This window comes from Bombus impatiens, unplaced genomic scaffold (assembly GCF_000188095.3).
Source record: "Bombus impatiens unplaced genomic scaffold, BIMP_2.2 scf_0814, whole genome shotgun sequence".
Lineage (NCBI taxonomy): Eukaryota > Metazoa > Arthropoda > Insecta > Hymenoptera > Apidae > Bombus > Bombus impatiens.
In genome coordinates this window covers 204,077-214,140 of record NT_177233.1, presented here as the reverse complement: position 1 = coordinate 214,140, position 10,064 = coordinate 204,077, and the positions used below count along the sequence as shown (strand labels likewise).

The window sequence follows — 10,064 nt, the reverse complement described above, 5'->3', positions numbered from 1 at the left end:
GACGGGCGGATGGGTGTGCGGGGGGCGAGGGGATGGAAAGGGAGGGATCGGGAAACTATTGACCACGTTGGGAAGCCGTTTAACCCCCACGGGAGGACGTGCACCGCGCTTACACACATACACAGAGAGAGGAGCGAGCGAGAGAGTCGCACAGGCAGACACACAATGGTCTCACGCACACGCAGCCCGTGTATACGTACACGTGTGAAACGAACGACGAGAGGCGGAGGCAGGAAGGGAAAGCATAAACGGTTCCACACAAGGAAGTTCATTCATGACTACGGAACTTTGGTAGGTGTGAGGTCTGCACGGACACGACCTAACGCCCAGTCACATCGTATTCGAGAGTACGCGCGTAGTACGCCGCCCTTTCTCTCTCTCTCTCTCTTTTTCTCTCTTTGTACGTTCTCTCGCTCTTTCGCTACGTGGACTTGGTGTGCAGCGTCGTCGTAAGCAGCCCAAGGATAAAGAACCACTACGAAGGAAGATGGAAACAGGTAGCTGAGAGAGAAGGTACGGATGACATTGTTGTAAGGCGATAAGATAGAGAGCAGGCACGTTCAGAGCACCTGCATGCGAGCAAATCGCTGATCGGTATCGGAGGTCGAAAGTGAAATTCGCGTGTGTAATTATCGCGCGCCAGGTTACACGCGACCTGCCGACAGTTGAGAGCAGACGAGGATCGGGTTCGCTGGTTTCTTCCAGCTTGCGATAAGATAGACCAGATACCTGTTCCGCTCGTGTAGGCCACCGTAGGCTTGTTTTCTTCTAAGCGATTTACCTCGTCGTCTCTTACAGAATTCGGTCACGAACGATTCTTAGACCAGTCCGAGTTTGACAGCAAATTATTCAAACTATTGGTCTCGGCTTTTCATTGTCCGAGCTGCTTCGAAATTTTGAAACCAACACTACGGCAGTGTAAATGGTGGAGTATCGCGAGACCAGTTGGTTAATCAAACTTTCCATCGATCGAGTAATTAATTAATTAGACCTGAACACGTGTACGATATTACATGATCAAAAGTTTCCTATTATTTTATCGCACTTTTTACACAAAAGGCCATTACATCGCCTGAAGATTACAAAATTAAGTAAATCGTTCGCACTAACAGCTGCAGTGCTATAGTTTTCCTGGCAGAATTTCCTATCGTTCTATACATCAAACTACAGAAAGTTGTGTCGCACAATAGAGCTGACTATACCCTGCAGAGTTCAAGATCGAATTCTCAGGTAAACCAATGCTGTTCACTTAATTTCCCGTGAATCGTGTGGTGTATCGTTGCTCTTAAATTATACGTCATACGCAAGATTATGGTCTTAAAAGATTATCGTCGACTTGCTAAGAGAGGAGGAAAATAAATAAGAAGTGCAGGTGTATTTATGGGGAGAAAGAAATCACTCGTGAAGGCACTTTCGTTTTAAATTGAACCGATAAACGACTTCTACGAGCCGATCGTTTTTCCCACTTCATAGACACTCACTTTCGTTTATTCAAACAACTCGAAGGAATATTTTTTCCTTTCCTTCGTAGAGTGGCTCTGTCAGGTACCGTGATACGATCGTTGTAATTGTCCTATCTAATTACGTTCAGAATGATTTGCGACTAGTAGATTCTAATAGAGAATCATCATCCATACGAGATAGCACGTAGAACAAAAATGACAAAAGCTCGTCTCAGTAAACGAAACATTGTTAGAGATAGTAGTTTCTGTACTTTGGCGTATCTTAGTCGGTTAATTAAGTAATTCGATGTATAAAAAGGTGAAGTCGCTATCGTAAGTGTTTGTACAGGTGAGTCGTACGATTGCTTTTTTGGCAAAAATCATCGCCAAGGGTTGAGATAAGTTGCGATAAGATAGGGAGCATCCGCTTACGTTTCTTCGCTGGAAGTCTGAAGTGAAGTGAAATTGAGCGAATTATCGATTAATAAACATCGAATATCAAATAATACGAGGTATAATTTTTATTAAAAATAATTTGACCTGTGCAACTTTCCACCTGAGGATTTCGGTAAAATTTGTGACCAGAAACGTAAGTAGTATTCTGATACGCTGTTGTAACTCTAAACTTCGTTCTGGCATTTTCTTCTTGCTTTGCTCCAAGAAAGGACAGCAACAAATTGTTAAAAAGATTTTAAAAAACAGCTTGGCTAAAACCTGTGTCTCACTTACGTTCTTCGGTCTCGTGCCTCGTTTTCTCTCAAAAGGCAACCCAGTCGACCGCGCTTTTCGCAAATTTCCCAATATCGTTGGGTGCCATCTAATTGACATCGAATTTCAAACTTACACAAATTACGTGCTTGCACGATTTCCATTCGATCGCGGCGAGAAACCAACGTAAATAAAGATAAACCGCGAGGTACGCGTGACAATTACAAACTTGCTAAACAAAGCAGTTTATCGAAAAACGAAGTTGTTCGTTAAAAAGTACAAGGCACAAAGGAACGCAGCTGGTGACTGAAACGGAGCGAGCTGAATTTCTGGCCCGAGACTCTAAGCTTAATGTTGGAAAATCGTTTCCATACATTAGAATAAATAACGACGACACAATGGAAATTATAATTGCCGGTGAATCGAGCGGCTCTGTTGGATTCCACGTTAATGTAATTTACATGATATTGCAGTTCGTTGAGGTAAACCATCGGGCGTAGATGAATTAATCGATTTATTTTAATTTACGCGCTTTGTTCATTGAAATGTTACGCGAAATACTGCACACGACGCTGTTTTACTATGCCGCTGAATGAATAACGCGAAAGTCGGGTCGAGAAGACACCGTGAAACGATCGTTAGAAACGAAGCAATTAGATCGATAAACTATGTAAATGTAACAATTGTAAATGTGTAAAATTGGAATGTGTAAAAATTGCATTGCGAATGCGGTGAGAGGAAATGACAAGCATCAGCTTTTAGACCGCTGTCGCGAGGTAAAATCAACAAAGACGAGAGAACGATGTACGAATAAATAAATAAATTTCAATATTCTTCCACTCGCCATGAGACGATACATCGATGGAAATTGAAAAATGAGACACGCACTCTGAAACGAGTATCGTGTACCGAGTACTTAGGAAAGTTCTAAGGAGATAAGGAAGCGCTTAGTCAGACGCGATCGCTGTTTCTACTTGAATCTCTATCAATATATTGCCTTTTTCCTTGGTTTTACTTTCTTCTTGAGAGGAGCTAATAACGTTGCTGGAAACTCAAGTTGGGCTAACGATGCTGCTGTCTGATCGAGCAATTCCTTATCTCCTTAAAACTTCCATAAATATGCTACTCCTTCAGACGCTTATTTACGTACGCGTGTATTTCATTCGTCTATTGTCCGAAATTCCGACGCGATTTAAGGATCGTTTTATCGAGGCAATCTTATCGATATAATGTACAAAATTTGATTAAAGTGATATACACTTGGCAGGGAAAAATGACTGGGAAAGTTAGAAACGTCAGGAGGGAGAATGGCGCAGGAACTTGTGCAAGCACTTCTGTACACGAATAAATTTATTATTCGCGTCACAAGGACCGACATAATCGTCGTCCTAACTCGAATAACGAAAATCTTCTAACTACACGCGCGACGACTCGACCGAGTCTCTACTCAGTGGCCTGGACATTATCAAACGTAGGATGAACGAGCGAGAAAATTAACAGGCGAGTTCATACTTTTCCACGACGAAAAGCACAGCTTTGACGGAAGATTTATTTCCTTGCGAAGTTCGAAGAAGCAGAAAATGCCTGCTTCCTCCTTCTTCGATTTTGCCTGAGTGGTGTAAACGATTTCCTGAATTTTCGTTGCAACATTGCCACGAACGTAAAAGTACGTTCTCGATAAGTCGGTAATTATTCACGGCACTCTATATAATAGCGCGTAACATGGACAAAGTACAGGATTAACAAGCCAAACGTTGAACCAAACGACCCATAAAGATACACGAGATAGCATAAAATGGCCGTTAAATCGCGACACGGCGAGCAAATTGTTTGAAGCGTAGCAGCTTTTTCAGATGATCGCCAAGTCGATGAAGGTATCCCTGTCTGTATCCCTGTTGCCTGCACGCGTTGCCGTCGTCGCGCTCTTCATCGTGCGACAGCCGCCTACCTAACGCCCTGTTACGATTCGCCGATTAACGATAATTGTGCCGTTACGGTGTTTCAGTGGCTCAAAGCGCGTGCAACGGCGTCCTGCCTCTCCTCTTTGCGTCCTCGTCCCTCTCTGTTTCACTCTTGCTCTATCGTTCACCAGGAGCACGCGGCCCAGGCGTTGATTACTGGGCGGCACAGCGACGTCGGCTAATAGCCCCACTAACTACCCGGAGCCCTGATTGTTAGGTTACGATCACGGTCTTTGAAACTCGCCCCACGCATAATAACTACCAGCTAGCAACGGGGATGAACCGTGCTTGGGCTTGCGGCTGCTCGAATCACACGCTGCTAAGACGAGACGCAGCGCACTTTGGCGAAAGAATCTCGTGGAAAAGAGGAAATGTTGGCGTAATAATCTTCCAGGCTGTTGCAAAGGTTCCGTTCGTTTTGCAAGAAAATAATAGCAAACTTAAAGAGCGAATAAGACACGTGGACGAAACACGTAGAACGGCGCGCGTTTGTGTCTGCAAGGAGCAGGTAGACAAGCGAATCGATAGTATTATTATTTGTAGAGGGAAGGGTAGTAAAGAGCGCTGGAAGGGGCGACCAGTGGAACGAAGTCGACAGGTTTGTTTTGTTGCAGCGTGCTTGAGAGCAGTTCGAGAGCCTTCACTGGCCATCGAGAGTTTGTAGCCAGGCGAACAACCGTTTAAACTCCGCTTGGATATCACTGACCTGCCCCCATATCGTAGCGACGTCACCTCGACAAACTGTTGGCCCACATGTACCGCCAGTTACGGGCTTCGTTCTCGCCCTTTCATCTCTTCGGCTTATCGACGTTTTACGCTGGCATTCCCTCCATTTATTTCGCAGCCTCGCGCCGTTACCAACGTCGCTGCGCGCTTGTTTCGTCGCCAAACGGATTGCCGACCGAAGCTCTCGCGTTGTCTTCTTATCGCCGCAACGTGAAACGACCTTCCCCTTCTGTCCTGTCCTGTCGTCCTACGAGCGCACCCTAATCGATAGGCCTGCACTGCCTGACGAGATTCGCGAAAGTTGGTTACTCCAACTTGTATTTTCATGTTTCAAAAAAGTGACTCCATTTGCATGGATTTCGAGCTGGTCCTGGTGCATACGACACAGCGCAATCGGTCAAAGACCAGGACAGTTGAACTGACCTGCGAAATCAATCAGCGGAAAAGTCATCGAGCTTACGTTACAGTTACAGACGGTTTTAGTTATGATCCTAAGTGTCGTATATATCATTCTCCGTGCTTATTGTAACATTAATCTTGAAATTTAAAAAAGAATCCGTGTTCGTTCGTTCTAGTTCAGCAGCGTGTCAAAAGCTGCTACAATTTGTTTATACGGCAGAAATATCCTGCATAGATTTACCATAATTACAACGCTATATTCGATACTATCCATTATTTATGGTTTAATCCAATAACACGCGATACTAAGGAAGATACAACGCAGAGAAATCGACACAAATTACGCAACAGTTGCACGGAAGGAAAATTCTTGCGCGATTTTTCGCTGGTCTACTCGAATTACCGGAAATATAGCGAAGCTGGCTCCGTATTACAGCAACCCTTTTCCATTATTACTATTCGATCGAACGTTTCGTCGATGCTTCCTGTCCCGCGATTCGGCCAATGGAATTTTAATGTCAATATTTGCGAGCACGCAGGATGCTGCGTAGTTCGTAGGGAGTTATGCTGCGCCGATGCGTGTGTAAATAATTACGAGAGGCAACTAAAATATTTGCAACGCCTGAACGGTCTATTGTTGGCGGTTTGCTGATCATACTTTGCCTACCACTGTCGATGCTCGTCTATTTGAAAGTCTCCTGCGAAAAGTGTGGTCACGTTTGCTCTAACGACACGCTCCTTTGTTCTTCAACGATTCTAATGATAACTCGTTAGCATCGTCGTACAGTACATCGAATATTTCCTGAACAGTTAAACGTTGTATAGATTTGCCAGCCATTGTACGAAACGTCTGTATTTTACGCAACGCCGGTGCAGATATTCGAGAGACAGCGGTTGGCGAAGGAACAGGGACAATCGACGTTCAGCAACAATGGAAGGAGAGCCGGCCAGACAGAGGTAAATGCCCCGGAAGCTCGTACGTCGCAGAATCCGACGGCAGTTTCCGCGAATCCTTTATTTCTCGGAAGTTTATGATTCAAGTTACGGCGATCCAACAGGGGAAGAAGAATGACTGGCGAAGTTATATGGCGGTCGAAACTACGCTGTCGGGAAAGGGGACAAGTTCAAGCGGCAAGGTCAAGTCCCACGCCACCCACCAGCAAGATTTATTATAGTTTCCATACCGTGTCACACGTTGACCCAGTTTGAAAAAAAAAAAAAGGGGGGGAGAAAAATGTACTCCGTGGCGACTGTGTCGAACGACATGGCTCGTGATCCGACGATTTATTTCCGGTCGCGTGCGTTCCGAACGCGATGGATTGATTGCCTTCAGGATTTCGTTAACGAGTTCCACCAACTCACCAACTCGCGCCTTCTGCTTGTGTGCGGACACGGGAAAAAATGGAAAATCGAACTCGTCGCTGGTGTACGACGACGGTGGGCTCGTCGATGAATTTTTTCAAACGTTTTTCATCTTTTTCGTCTAACTGGCCGATTTGATAACGATGGAAATATTCCTCGCGGAACTACGTACTTAAAATCCTAGTTGCCGATGTCGCGACCCTTGTTCTGTGAATTTCTATCGAACGAAATCTATGGAATGTTCATCGAATTAATTTCGGAAGCATAAGAGAGAGAGTTGAATCTCCTGCGCGAGATATAAACATTCCCTTCGATCGCCTCATCCACTTGCTTCGGAGAAGTAGGAAGCTTTCTTCGAGTACAACCCAACCACCTGTTATACGGACAGGAATATACAAATCAACGAAACAAATGCGTGAAATCTTCCAAGACGACCAGGAAACTGTTCTACTCTCCTCCTCGCTCTGCTCGTATGAAACACAAAAGCGCACACAGTGGAAACCTGTCCGTGTAGCGAATCTCGTACCTGCTCGAACCCTCTCACACTCCTCGCCATCCTCGGCAAACAATTCCACATCGGCAAAATTTCCACATCCTCGAGCCGTATCTCGTCTCCTGCTGTACTCGTCCGCGTCCTGAATCCTCTCAGCGAACACCTTGGGCCAGTGGACGGTGCATAGGCTTTGCCAGCGCGTAGGAAGCTGGTGGCCAACGTGTGATCGCGTCCTGAAGGACCTGTTGCTCTGACCGGTGGTCGGATCGGAGGGTGTTGGTGTTTGCCTGGCAGTTAGAAACAAATGGCCCCTGGTACGCAACAGAGACGACCATAAAGCGGCGGCGGTTAGAAGCGGAGGAGTCGGTGTTGGTGGAGCAGGAGGGAGATGAGGAGACGGAGAAGCTGCAGGAGGTGGGGAAACGGTGTGGCAGGCTCGCAGGTCGGGGGTCGTGGGCGCGAGTACATCTACCCTTTGTTAATTCGGGCTTAATGGAGGCGGAGGGGCCTGGAAGAAGGAGAGTGTTGCCTCTGCGAGCAAAGCAGACAATGGGGTCACTAGGATGTTTCGTGCCAAGTTTTCATCGCCGGACAAGTTTAGACCGCGGCGTACCGCCGACCACGGCCTTGCTTGTGCTCCTTATTCCAGCTGGACGTGCACGAAGCGGAGGATAAAGAGAGAGAGGGAGACGAAAAGGAAGATGGAGCAAAAGGAACGATAGCCGGAGCGAGATCGAACCGATAGGATCGTACGGCTTCGAACACACGGCGTGTTTTCGCGGCTGAGACAGACTTGGCGTGCTTTGGCGAAGCCGACTCGTACATTATGGATGCGGCAGCGAGCCGTGTTTTACGTAATCGGCGCGTGCCACCGGTAATGCGCGGAATGCGCGCGTAATCGCGGCGTATCGTGGAGAAAGGAAGGAGCTTTGTTTGGCAACGCTGTTTGCCAACATATTTTCTGATGAATACGCCCGTTTAAAAAACTCCGCCGACCGATAAACACCGATCAGAACGACCTTCCTATTATGACTGCGCGTATCGCGCGCTCTTGACCTACGACCACGTCCATTATGTTCCTCTGCAAGTTCGAATCTACCGATCGACCGTGTTCCTTTTATCGCGTGATTCGTAGTATGGGAACAGCGGTAGATCGAACCGAAAGGAGGCAAAGATTTTGACCATTCGAAGCTGCTGGACCATAAATCGTTGGAATGGACTTCTTGCAGCTTCGTGGTGGCGCGGATGGCGCTTCTATTTATGGGAATTTGTATTGTCCTTTCTTTTTCCCTTTAGGGCTTGTAATGGTCCCAATTCGGGAGGAAATGATTCAACTTGCGCAGGAATATAAGAAGGATAAACAACAATTAGAAGGAAGATATCTTATCTCTTTAAACATGTCGCAGATCTCCTCAAAGATCAAGCATGGCAAACGTACAGTTAAATGATTTTCCATATAGATGAAAAGAAGTGGTGCCATTATAAAGTGTACAAGCAAATTAACTGTATGTTTGTTATTCTCTGTGAAATTTTACTACAGCGAAAGAGTAGGAGTAACTGTGACAGTAATAACAACAGCTGTTGGCCTTGCGTATAAAAATTGCTTTCATAACCAACTACAAAGCGCACGGTTATCGAAAAATATTTATAACGTCGTCAGCTGTCTGTTCTTCCCTTTCTGCCCAAGTTAACCCATTTTAGAAGCGACCGAAACTAATGAAAAACGAAATAGAATATCGAACAGAAGAACAGCTCGGTCCGACCTAAGGCCTCTTTTCCACTTGCGACTAATCGCGACCACAAAATCCATTGTCGAATGTGACACAATTTCCATTCGCGTTTCCGCGACACATGGCGATTTATCAGACTCGTGCAACTACCAAGTACATGGAATAATAATCGCCCACGACTGAACGTCATTTTGCAGACAGAGGTGCGACAACTTCTGACTGACGGCGTTCCAGTATGTAACGGTGTTAACTTGCAACGATGCTAGATACCATTATATAGTAATAACACATAACAATACCTAACATTATAATTTATAACATCTTCGATATAACACAATTAATATAACAATGAGAAATTGTTCGTGAAGCTACACGTACGTTTGCCAATGCTCGACAGAAAGGCAAGATCGAATCATTCACGTTGTTCCTCAGTTTCGCCTGAAATCTTTTTCCTCGCAGCTGACTACTTCTTCCGCGCGAATGGTTCATCAACCTTTTACAGGCAACGATCGATCGGTGTGTTAAAAACTGTACGGTTCCGTTAAAAAGAAGCAAGAAGCTGGGAAAGAGTGGGGGACAGACCTGAAGCAGCAGCAGCAGGTTAACACCTGAAGAAAACTGAATCGTCAAGCTTGCCCCGGATCCGGCTGACGGGACCAGGAATACCGCAACGACAGAGACTCGTTTTGAGCGGAGAAGCTGTCGAAACTCACGTCACGGACGTATTGACTAGGAAATCCGACGTAGGAGGAGTCGGAGGCGAGCGATGAGAGGGTGAGCCAGTAAACCGGGACTCGACCTCGCTCCGCATCTATGCCGCACACATCGAACCGAATGCTGCACGGCTGTGTGCATATCGGTGTGCAATACATCGAGCAGCGGCAAACTCGCAGTGCGAGCGAGCGAGAGAGAGAGAGGGAGAGAGAGAGACGGAGAGAAGAAGGATGACGGCGGAGGATGAGGATGAGGTTGGAGGAGGTTGAGGGTGGAGGAGGCCCTCCAACCTCGTTTTCGCTTTCGTTCGGCCGCTAGCTCACGTGGCACATATTCACATATTCATCTCTACGCCCCTGCCTTCATCCCCTTGGCGGATACACACGGAAACGTAGCACGTGAGCCGATGTTCGTACGCGTACGTGTGTGTACATGTGAAACGCACACGACCGAGGAACGTGACGGTATTTCACGTGGATACGAGAGAGGCTCAGCTGTGCCGTGACGTATAATCCCCGACGTGGCCCTA

General features: G+C 46.4%; 1 protein-coding gene, 1 long non-coding RNA gene and 1 pseudogene across 4 annotated transcripts in view; 1 reads left to right on the top strand and 2 right to left on the bottom strand.

Moving 5' to 3' along the window:
* The window catches only part of LOC112213588, a 298,689-nt gene that overhangs the window by 196,738 nt on the left and 91,887 nt on the right, over window positions 1-10,064 (bottom strand). The gene's annotated exons all lie outside the window — the stretch shown is intronic.
* Window positions 5,993-6,457, top strand: LOC112213587. The gene is made up of 2 exons (XR_002947481.1): window positions 5,993-6,193; window positions 6,295-6,457. It is a non-coding gene; the product is annotated as an uncharacterized LOC112213587 (long non-coding RNA).
* Window positions 6,841-7,426, bottom strand: LOC112213583 (annotated as a pseudogene).